At 34.8% G+C, this 12,613-nt stretch overlaps 1 pseudogene; it reads right to left on the bottom strand.

Moving 5' to 3' along the window:
• The window catches only part of LOC107719499 (usherin-like), a 236,590-nt pseudogene that overhangs the window by 124,974 nt on the left and 99,003 nt on the right, over nucleotides 1–12,613 (bottom strand).

Below are 12,613 nucleotides of genomic sequence, written 5' to 3'. Positions count from 1 at the left end.
TATAATATAATATTTATTACAGGAGTATTTATTATAACATTTATTTATTGTATAATTTATTTGGAATCAACTGGACTAAAATTACAGTTTATATCTGCAGACGATTAATAGGTATAATTAAGTATAGTAATTTAATAATGATAGGCAATAATTTTTTATAATTGTAATAATTTCTCCACACAATTTCTGAAAAAGTTTATATACTTCATCATATATCAGAATATATCAGACCATATTAGAGGCCCTTTAACTGTCTAAACCAACACTTCACCTGTAGAATATTCTATCTATCTATCTATCTATCTATGTCAATCAAAATTTTTGTTCACTAAATGACCCCTGATAAATAAACAAAAAATAGTAAATAATTTATTTAATGTTTTTCTTTACATAAAACAACCTAATTTATATAAATTATTATAAATACTTACTTAATATTATTATAACATTTATTTATTGTATAATTTATTTGGAATCAACTGGACTAAAATTACAGTTTATATCTGCAGACGATTAATAGGTATAATTAAGTATAGTAATTTAATAATGATAGGCAATAATTTTTTATAATTGTAATAATTTCTCCACACAATTTCTGAAAAAGTTTATATACTTCATCATATATCAGAATATATCAGACCATATTAGAGGCCCTTTAACTGTCTAAACCAACACTTCACCTGTAGAATATTGTAATAAATTAATCTATCTATCTATCTATCTATCTATCTATCTATCTATGTCAATCAAAATTTTTGTTCACTAAATGACCCCTGATAAATAAACAAAAAATAGTAAATAATTTATTTAATGTTTTTCTTTACATAAAACAACCTAATTTATATAAATTATTATAAATACATACTTACTTAATACTTTTAAATACAGTAGATGTTAATTGCATGGCAATTAGTGTTCACTAAAATGCAAAAAGTGAAGAATTGAATTCCAGAAGCACTTCTCCTAATCTGCATCTGCTCTCAAACGCAGGGGCCGCAGTGGTGACCCCATCCGGTGCTCAGGCTGAGTGAATGAAGCTGCTGCTGCGCCCCTGCCAGCCGCTGCGAAAGCTGCAGTTCACAGCATCAGTCAAAAGAGAGCACTTTTCATCCACTTAAAACGCAGCACTCTCCTTTCCTCTGTTTCGCTCTCTCTCGCTCTCTCACACGCTCCCAGTCACACCGCCACACAAAGTGCTCCTCTTTTCCTGTCCCCTTCTCTATGGATCACTGAGGATACACCCACCTCCCGTACAAGCCTGCAGGTCAAAAGACAAACTTTAAGTGGCATCATCAGTCAAAAATAAAACATAAACAAGCTTTAAAAAGATTTAAAATGAAAACAGCTCTGCAATAGTTCTACATATATCTCTTCCTTGTAAGTGTATTTTTTTATTTGGTTAATTAGATGATGAATTAGAAGAATGTAGTACTCTCAGCTCCATTTAACACATTTATCAAGGGAATTCTGAGATATTCCCTTAAAATCAGCCCTAAACAATTTGAAAAGAATTCAGCAGATCCAGTCTAGTCTCGCTAAGTATGTATTAATACTAAATACTACATAAATACACAAGAAAAATTTATTTTTATATTCTCTAATAATTTAAATGATTATTACATTTGCAAAGTTGATTATCTTGCTATATATCCAAATCAGTGTAAATAATATAAGCAACAGGCAGTAAGAAAGTTTTATGTCTGTATGCTGATTTTAACACATTTTAACACATTTTTCACACACCTTGTTCAAATCAGATTTTTTTTAGAATGTATACCCAGCATTTTTTTTTCTTTCAAAAATAAGCACAGAAAATATGAAACTTCAAAATGACTTCTATATTGTGCAATAATTTTATATAATTTGTTATTAATTAAACAGACAAAAAGAAAAATATAGCAGAACCACATATAGGTAGAGTATAAAAATAATAATTAAAACAAAATAAAAAGTGATATAAGATGACAAATAAATAATAATAATAATATAACAATAATAAAAAAAACTGGTGGTATTCTGTAATAATTTAAATGATTATTAGTTTCTTTGGCATATAAATAATACATGTTTTTTACATGATTTTCAAAATTATATTTATATAAAACTGAAATAATATGAGTTTCTTAAAACAAAAAATAAATTAATAAAATTCAAATGAAAGTCTTTTGTATGATATGTTTAAAGGTCTGAATCAGTGAGTAATGAAAGTTTAAAGTTTGTGTGCTGAAGTGACAAACAATGTCCATTATACAAAATTCAATATGCCTATTTTAAGCCTCATTCTAATAAATTTACTAAGGACAAAATTAACTGAAAGTCACAATGACATGATATTCTGCTTTTCTCGTTTAGATGTGTGTATGGTGAAAGAGTGAGCAGGAACACACTGCTATCTGAAACAAGTAGGTTGATCCAGGGACGAGGTTCCGCACTGTATAATCCTCAAAAAGCTCAGAGCTGTTATAGACGACGGCCGGCTCTTCTCCTAAGGCAGACTGGTACAGCCTGTAGAACTCCAGCAGGCCGTTCACCTCCACTGGAGCAGCCCACCTGAAGAACACCAGAGACAAAACACGGAGTCTGATATCCTGTCACATGACCCCTGTACGTCCCCTGTGAGAGCTGCATGTACGCCCAGCAGCAACTGTAGTCGCAGGTAAACCAGTGGACCACCCAGAACCCGGACAGAGTCTAAAAAGCCTGATCATGATAACTGTCCGAGGATGTGCAGACAGAAATAGGAAAGCCTGGTGGGTGAGCGTTTCACTCTCTAGCTTGACTTTCTAATGGCTAAATTTAGAACAGAGGACAATGCTATCTACTGAGGGATCTATCTGAAAGACAGAATCACACAGGACGACTGAGAGGAGAAAAGAAAAACTTAAAGAGAAAGAGTTCTTCATCTTTGTGTGTATTTTGTTGTTTATGTCTGATTGTTTCAGATGTATTTTTCTAATTTGGAGATGATTAAAGTACAATTTTGTAAATATTCTTCTATTAGGTAACAGGAATGACAGATTTATTGTTTGACATTACTAGCCCTGTAAAAGGTCATGCAACTGTTCAGTCGCTATTTCTGATATAGATATTTATACAAAAATCAGTAGATATTTAAATCAGTAGATCAGCAGAAATATCTACAGTAGATATTTCTACAAAAATCTACTTTTCAGTTAGTGGTTTACTTTATAAAATCAAGATAACAATGTTGACATTTTATGAATGTTCTCTATTGACACTCTTAACAAAACACAGTGGTAAAAAAGAGACAAATATTAATTTAATTTAATTTTGAGGAGATCACGTCTAGAAAAAGATGATTACATCTTTTTTTTTGTTTTTTTTTTGCATTTTATTTTACTTTATATTACTTTAAAGAGGGAAAAATATGGAAAAGTTAGTAGGACGGCAACAACCTATGGACAGCTTTAAACTTTTAAATAACACATCGTCAACTAAAATCTAAACAAACAGAAAAAATAAAGACAATATACTAGCATTTTATTTCTATGTATTTCACATTAATTCATACATAAATAGAAATTAGAAACACAAGACAAGGACAGATCCAACAAAAAGAAAAAAAAAGAAAAAACAACAAGGACAAAATACATTTACGTTACTTGATTTGCATTGGTGTTTTGAGTAAAACGCCTATATTAACACAGTAAAAGTGTTTATTGTTATGATTATTTTTTCGCACATAAATGAGGAACACAAATAGCACCCATTTTGTAAAATGACCCTTATATCGCTGTCAGAATTGAGTGGCACGTCTGTCTGAATCCTCAAACGAAGAGTTGAGTGTCTAGAGGAGACAATGTCCCTGTTGAAGGTAATGGTGTCAAGACTGAGACATGAGCTTAAATCATCTTTGTTGTTTTAAGAGGGAAATAGGACAGTAACCTCCTGTGTGATGAGAGGAATCATCAAGCGTCTAAGTGCAATGAGTTTGACCTGATGTTTCTCCGACCCTCTTTGTTTCCTTAATTTAGTACGAAGCTCACAAGGGCCTCCTGGTCCACACGGAGCAAACACACCCGCAGGTGACCTTATTCATTATTGTGATTAATTTGGTTTAGGCATAAATTAAATTGCATTTTAAATGGCAAACGACAACGGCCATTAAGACATTTCATTGCATAATTGATAAGCAGTTGGAAATAGTATTAATAATATGGCATTTTAATCAATTATAATACTTGAACAAAGCAAACATTATTTTTGAGCAAACTGTGGGTATAATGCAAAAAATACACATCATCACATGGTGTCTGTGTATTTCTTTAAATTCTGAATAATATAATAATCAAAAATTTTAATAATTTTTTGCTGACACTTTGGTACATTATTGTGCATTATTTATTTACATTATTTTAACATTGTATACATGCACTATATAAAATATATAAATATTCATGTTCTGGCTAATGTTCTTTTTATATGAATCTAAAATATCTTTGCCATTCAGTTATTACGGCAACACGATGACGTTTGGTTAATTTTGGTTTGAAAATAAACTCTCAGAACCACATAATTGCAAATTTTGAAACTCTTCTTTTGAACATCACTGTAAAGGTAGTGAGAAGTTAACATCTTACTGTGAGAATTATTAATAACATTTATTCAAGGTGCCGTATACTTTCACGCAGCGTGTTTCTGCTGATATTCTATTTGTGCATATCCTGCAGTCCGGGGTCTCGCAACCTTTCTCACAGGCAAATCGCAACACAACAAAAGAGTATTGAACACATATGATCCTTCACCCTCTCCTATTACGATTCTGCTAACAAGGCAATACCTTTCAAAGGCACTGTATCTACAATTAGACCCTGAGAGAAAAAAAGAGAGAGGGAGAGAGATATCATCTGTAATGTCAAATTACAATTCTGCCTTTCTCTCTCCCCCCCCAACCTCTCTCTCTCGCTCTCGTTCTCCCTCTATCATCATTGCAGCTTCTTGTCCTATTCAAATTGAAATATCCAATGGAAATAAAGCAATAACCATTTCCCCCTCTTGGCGGATGAAGACAATAAATAAGGTGAGTTTCCCTCTGAGGCGCTGCCGTCAGGATAGAGCAGATACATAATGAAGTTATGAAAATCAGTGATGAGACAAATTGGGTCATATACATCTTTTTAATAAATGGCTTACAGAGATCACAAGCTCTCCACTGCCATTAATACAGAGGTAGCAGGAGAATAAAAATAAAGGGCTTGTATTTTTTTCCGTCTTCAATGTCTGAAAGGAGCATAATTGAATGAAGGCTGTTGAGGTGGGCTGCTACACTGCTGAAGACAAGAGAGAGAGGGAATGTTGTGGATCCAAGGGGTCAAGGTTTTGCTTGCATCAACCCCTGCTGGAAGATGCTGTTACTACACCGTGACAAAAACCCAACTTTCTCCAGTGAAAACCATTTAAAAGTATTCTGATGAGATATATAAAAAAAAAAATAAAAAAAAAAAAGATAGGGGTTGATAGGATTTTTAATGATTTTGAAAGAACCAAGGCTGCATACATGTATTAAAAATACAGTAAAACCAGTAATATTGTGAAATATTAATATTTAAAATAAATGTTTTCTATTTTAATATATTCTAAAGTGTAATTTATTCCTGTGATAGAGTGTCATTCAGAAATCATTCTAATTAATTAACCAATTAATCAACCTCATTAATCAACTAATTATTCAAATATTTACTATTATCAATGTAGAAAACAATTGTGCTGTGTAATATTTTGGTGGAAATATTACCACCTATATCCTTTTTTCAGGATTCTTTGATGAACAGAAAGAAAAAAACAAACAAAAAAAAACATTTGTTTGTTACTTTTTTAACATTAGAAATGTGTTTATGGTCACTTTTGATCTATTGTTAATGCATGCTTGCTGAATAAAAGCATTTTTTTTTCCATTATTTTTTAAACTTTTGAACAGTAGTGTACATAAATAATATTTTTATATATTTATTTAAAGATATGTATTTTAGTATATTATTTGTAAACGGCAATTATTTAATTATATTATATAATGCATTATATTTATATTTATATTATATACACATATATTTTATATTATGATATATTCTAGTAGAGGTTTTACCAGTTACCAGTTCATTTTGAAGCGCCAGATTCTTTATAAAAGCATGACTTCACAGCTCAGGATAGTTGCTAGTAAAGAGTTTGGGACTGACAATCACAACTGTCATGACATCATTCGCCATATTTACTGCTCAGTTGATTGGTCAAAACATCCTGAGCACCGTTAAGCAAAGATGGCTTTCGGGGAGACAACCGAGCGAATGCCATTGAGATGAATGAGAATGCTAAAGGATAGCTCTCTTTCTCCGGATATTACAGGCCTCCTCGATCGGCCCGGTAAAGGTGGAGTGGTGTGAGTAATTTAATCGCCGCTTTCTGATGGCAGTGAACTGGTGGTGGATTTTGCCACGGTGTAGGTGACAGCTCAAATATATATTCTCCTCGTGGCCCTCTCCTTCTCGCTCTCTCCCCACCTGTGATCATTCAGTAAAGTGATGACATTTCTTTCTGATGGGAAATGCGCCGGAGCGCTTCTGTCATCTCTCTTGGCCTAAAACAAAGTGTACATAAGTTCAGTTTCCCCATTGCCCCTTAACTCCCTTACAGTTCTCTCTCGCTCTTCTTCTATTCCCTCCTCGTCCCCTCGCATTGTTGTGTGGCATGGTGCCCTCTCCGGATAGTTCTTAAGTGATGGCGACAGGGCAGCTGAAGATGAACCTCTCAAGGCTTTCACATAGATTGCTATAGGCCCAGGGTGCAAGCGGCTGGGAAGAATCTTGTGCGGACTCTTTTTTCCCCTCTTCTCTCATGAAGTCAAGCGGCGGGGGTCAAATGCTGGAGAAAATTCTGCATGCTAAACAAGCCGGAAGAAGGTTGGACTGTGCGTTTTCATTCAGTTCAATGAGACGGTCCAGCGAGGGTGCAGGAGTTGAGCATTAGCCCCTAAATCAAGGCCTGCTCTGTTGCTCCGTTCCCCTGGTTGCTCAACTGCAGCTAGAGGACATGCAAAGACAATAAGGACAAACAGCCAATGGCATGACTGGCGGAAGGGGCGTACTTTATGATTATACGGAAAACACTCAGTTGATTAATGCACCCACGCTGTGAATAGGGACAGCTTCTCAAATTTGACATACGGGTAGGTCAGATAAATCGCTCTAGTGTGAGATTTTTGTGGTGTGGACTTATTTTTTTAAACAGGGGTCACACTGTATCTTCAGAGGGTTACGGTTTGACATGCGGAGCTTAGTTTTAGTATAATGGTAAAGAATAACAAGACCTGAGATGTGTTTCGTCCTCTCACAGGGAGCAAATGTCCATCACCTCATTAGCGTATCTCTCTGATAAAACATTGTCATATAAAAGGTGAGAACGACCACCTTCACTCCCGTTCATGCCTCGTTAGTGTGCATGTGTGCGTGCCGTCCAAGGACGGACCTAGTGAGGGTGGAAAACAGCCTAAAAACCACTTTGCCCTAAAACACATGCCCTAAAAATGCTTAAAAGTACGATAGATACAAAACAATTTTTTGTATCAAAGTAGATAAAAAAAAAAAAAAACCTGCGGGCATTCAGTACAGTCAGGATGGGTGGTTCTACATGCGTGGGAGGCAACTGACCTGTAAGCTGGGAACTGTTGGTGCATCCTGCCTCAGTACAGGCACTCAACATCAATTTATGAGGAGTGAATACACCAACACCTGGACAGGGGAAAGATAACATCATTATTACTCCAGAAAATTATGAAAAACTGTAAAAAAAAAGATTACAAAAAACAAACAAACAAACAAACAACCTTCCATAATAATTGAATAAAAATAAATAAATATTCCACAGAGAAGTATTATTCTGTCTTAAGTTTAGTAAAATAGGTTTAATGCAGTGGTACAGTTCACCTGTTTGTTATGGGTGAATTTACTCCAAGGCTTTTTTTTTAACTTTTAACTTTTTTTTTTTAAATGTGTATTTATTTATTTAAGGGTTGATATGATGTTTTAGTCTAGTACTGTAGTTTTCACAAGATGACCCAAATTAATTTAAATAAACAAAATGCAGAAATAAACTTGACAGCCAGTGATTGCCATGCTTTTTTGAAAAGAATGAAATCGGGTTTGATATTTTGATAACTTCTTATGTGTTCCAAGGGGAAACAAAGTCATACAAAACAAAACAAAAAACGGTTTAGTAGGAACAAGAATCTGGAAAAATGTTTAATGCAAATGATATGTAGAATGTGCTACAGATTTTCACATTTTAAAACATAAATGAGAAATTTCTAAACTATTTTTAAATACCTTTTTTTACCTTAAATAATCATGCAACTTAATTATCAATGGTAAATGAACTTAACAGGGTATAATTTTAAAATCAAATTTAAGACTTTAAGACCCTTTTATAACTTGCACAAATACAATTAATACCATAACAGCAAGATAGGGCAATGTCTATGGTAACATATCAAACTGTAAAATGACTGTAAAAAATAATGATTTACAGTTCAGATACAGGTTTTCACAAAACAAAATGTTTTATAAAATGATAAGCTTCACATTTCAGCCTTTAAACCATTTTTAAGAAAAGTGATGAGTCAAAAGTATCAATTATTATATGAATTTAAACACTTATTATCAATCAATTAGATTACTTAGTAACATTAAAATATGTCTTAGTATCTTAGTTGTTTCGATTTTTATAATGCATTAGCATTAGCTTCTTGTCGATCCACCAGTTCACATTTACAACTGCTTGTTTGCTGGGTAAAAATGTGGGTCGATTTTCACTTTGGTCTGAACAAAAACAGCCGACAGATGGCACTTATAGATGGAAATATAGAGTTTCCCATTCAAACTCCCTATTATCAATAAAGCTCTGCAATACAGTAGATGTGATATTTACCAAAATATTAGAACCTTACAGTCCTTTTAAAATGACCTGCGATTGTAAACAAAGTATGATTTCATTATCTTTAGTTGGCATGTGTATTCTAGCTGTCTGAATTTTTGTCACTTTGTATTGGTCACAAACCTACAGAGATCAACCGCTTCATGTAATTCCAATATGACCTGAAAGATGTGATCTAATCTCTCATACTGAAGTTTTTTTTACATGTTTGGGTTCTTTATGTTGTTGTGATGATCAGCGAGCTCCTGGCACTCCCTTCCTCACACATAACAGCACCTGCTTCCACATGGCTGGAATCATTTGTTAATCATTTGTACTGGGAAACCAGAGTTGCAAACACTGCCTGATAACGGCGCACTTCAAAGGTTTCTCTTGACGGGAAGGAGGATCTCTCCTTGAAGCGCCTGAAAGCAGTTTACTGTCAAGGAAGGAGGAATAAAAAAGGTGAGATATTCCAAAATCACAGCGGGGGCAGCTTGGAAGCTGAGCCAAGATATCCTGAAAGAAATTGGAATCCCCGGGTTTGCTCGTGGCGGGGTGAAGGGGACGGCAGCCGCAGCAATGCAGCGCTCCATAGCTTCTTATCACATCAGACCTCTGCCTTTACAACGACCCACAATAAATACGGGATACCCCACCGAGCAGACTGAAAATAACATCCTGCCGCACAATGTGTCTTATGAGAAATGCCCTCAAAGCCTTCAGTAAATTTTCTGCTTTGGCTTGGGGTTGTAATACATATGTAATCAGGCATATCTTTAGCCATTCAGGAGAGAAACTCAGGCTGATCAAAAGGAAGGAGATGTAAACGGAGACCCCGTGTGGTGCCTCTGAAGGCTTTATGGCTCTTTACACAGACTCAATGTGATATGCGCTCAGGTATTTCTCTCTGAGCGTGGACTGAGGACATTGACTTCAGCGTGACCTTTGTTTATGTGGGTTTGCACAGGACCAGCAGAAACGAGACAAGGTTGAGTGAAAAGAGAACTCACATCGTGACAACATCAGCATCGGTTAGGTGCTACAATAAAATGATATTCGGATACATGGACGCCCCAATGATTACACTCAGGCAAGCTGTAATTTTCAATCTGGATGTGGAATAAGACCCTGCTCTCACTGATTTGTTGGTACCATTATAAAGACACATGATTTTTCCTTGAAAAACAAACTGAATATTTTGTTGAAGCCATGAAATGTTTGGTTTTGATCACTCTTTCTAATAAGAAAATCTTGAATCTATACCAGATCTTTAGAAATATGCTCTGGTTAAGCTCAGGTAATTGCGCTTTTCATTAAAATTTGATTATTTTAATCAGATTTTTTTCTGTAATTTTAACAAGACGGAATGTTTTATCGAGACAAACCAATAAATAAAAAAAGAAATTAAAAAACTCCATGTGATCAAACTTAAACATATTACACTGTAAAAAAATAATTAAAGTTGTAAATAAAACAAAAAAGTATGTTTTGTAAGACAATACTATACGTTTTTCTACTTTAAAATTTCATGTTTAATTCAAGTGTTACTTGCCCTTTCTTTGTAGTTGTTTTTAAAACTGACTAGCAATATCTGAGTGAAAATTATTTCTACAATTTTTTTACCAAAAATATGTCACTTCCTAAAGGATGATTTTATTTAATTACAAAATATTTCTATTTCAGATAAAAACTTCTGCTTTTGAACTTTCTATTCATCAAATAATCCTAAAAAAAAGTGTCTTGGCTTCCACTAAAACATTAAGCAGCACAACTGTTTTCATCATTGATAAGAAATGTTACATTTTATTTTAAGGTGTCCTTGTTACAGTATAACTATACAATTAAGTACTGAGTAATATTAATTAACAACATGTACATACTATAAGGTCTTGAGTGTACTTTGTTGAGCACCAAATCAGGACATGTTAAAACAGCTATTTATAATAAGTAAATATATAAGGAAAAATAAAGGAAACTATGTATTTGTAAAAGTCACAAGGTTTCATACATGCTTAAGAATTCCTTTCAATCCAGTAGTGGAATGTCTATGTGTGGGAGTGTGTGTGAGGGGAGGAGGGTGCTGACATTCTGAATGATTCATCTCAGTGAGAATATACCTGTCTTGAGTGTAAATTGGCCATTTGGGGGCTCCATATCATTTAGGCATGCTTCTCACCCCGGGTCAAACGGCGGCTGGAGCATTGGAGCCTTTTAATAAAACATCTCACAATGTTCGTGCACTACCGCCAAGAGCAGGGGCTGCCGCTACTCGCAAAAAGAGCAGACAGGGAATAGAAAAAAGAAAACAAACAACAAACAATGGCTGGCTGTTGGCCCTGTCTCCACTGGCAAGATGAAATACAGTAATAGAAGTGATGCTCTTTAGAGCCGAGCATCTGCTCCACCTATTCATTGCAGGATTTGATTAAATCAAGAGGAACATGGACAGCCATTCCCCTTGTTCATATCTGGCCCATGCATCCACCATGTGCTCTGAATGCTTTTTTTCTTCTTTTATAAAAAGGTAGCTTGCGACTTCTGCATTCCATTCTCTTTTATTTCTAATCACAACTGGTAAACTAAAGAGAGTATGTTTTTTGAGTTGCTTAAAGGGGACATATTACAGGATACACTTTTTTCTGTCCTTAGACACTTTATTTGCAAAAAAAAATAAAAATAAAAATAATAATCTAAAGTTACCTGGTGATTAAGAGTGTGAACTAGGCCAGTACACAGAGGTTAGCCAGTCATAAGAGAGGTCACTTACATACAGGGGCTGTTCTAGAGCATTTTAAATGGGGGGGCCAGGCTGGGGCACTTCCACAATAGAGGGTGGCCACGGGGGGGTCTATGGACTATGGTACACTATTAAGAAGTGCTAACCTGCAAATGCTATCTTATCAAATGCAATATTTATCAATGTAACCCAATGTATAGATTAAGTTCACATTTTTGAGTTGAATAAAATCAAATAAATTTTGTTAACATATGAGAAATTGTACATATTCAATTAAATAAAAACACTTAAAGGGACTTCAAGGCTTTACTCAAGTGAAAACACTTTCATCATCCTCATGAATATGCTGGGTTTCTCTCATGTCTAAAGGCTGCAACACACCAGTTTTTGTTCCGTGCTGAGTTATACAATTGAATCCTTTCATGATAAAATACAGTATACACGCTGCTAATAATTTATTAATTGTGCAGTGTGAGATTCATTGGTCATAACAGAACTTTGTGAGATCGCGATGAACTTTTTAGTGGGTATAAAGAGCGCTCTTTGCAAGTTAACTAGAGAAGGCTGACTATAATCAGCTTGCTTCCATTTAGTGAGAAAAGCCTACTCTTCACCTGAATTAGAAAAAAAAAAGCTCCTCTGGTCTTCAGTGATGCGAGGACAACGTTTGAGCGTACATGTATATCTGAGCGAGAGAGACAATTCATAAAAGAACCATGTATATTTAAAAGCACACGTCCAGTTTTGTGTGAGTGGAGGAAATCAGCGTGCGAGTGGAGATTCGTGCTCGCGTATTACATGGATCGCATAACATTATGCGCTCTCGACATTTGTCATTAAGATCACGCTATAGAAATCGCCTAAAATTAAGTATAAAGAAGAGAAGAAAGCGGCCCTAGGCAGCTGCCTACACATGCCAGGATCTGCCACTGCCAGATGCAGTTATAAATA

The sequence above is a fragment of the Sinocyclocheilus rhinocerous genome, unplaced genomic scaffold (genome assembly GCF_001515625.1).
Source record: "Sinocyclocheilus rhinocerous isolate Xijiao unplaced genomic scaffold, SAMN03320098_v1.1 scaffold1234, whole genome shotgun sequence".
NCBI classification, from domain to species: domain Eukaryota; kingdom Metazoa; phylum Chordata; class Actinopteri; order Cypriniformes; family Cyprinidae; genus Sinocyclocheilus; species Sinocyclocheilus rhinocerous.
Note: the sequence above shows the minus strand (reverse complement) of the source record. Positions and strands in the feature narration are given on the sequence as shown.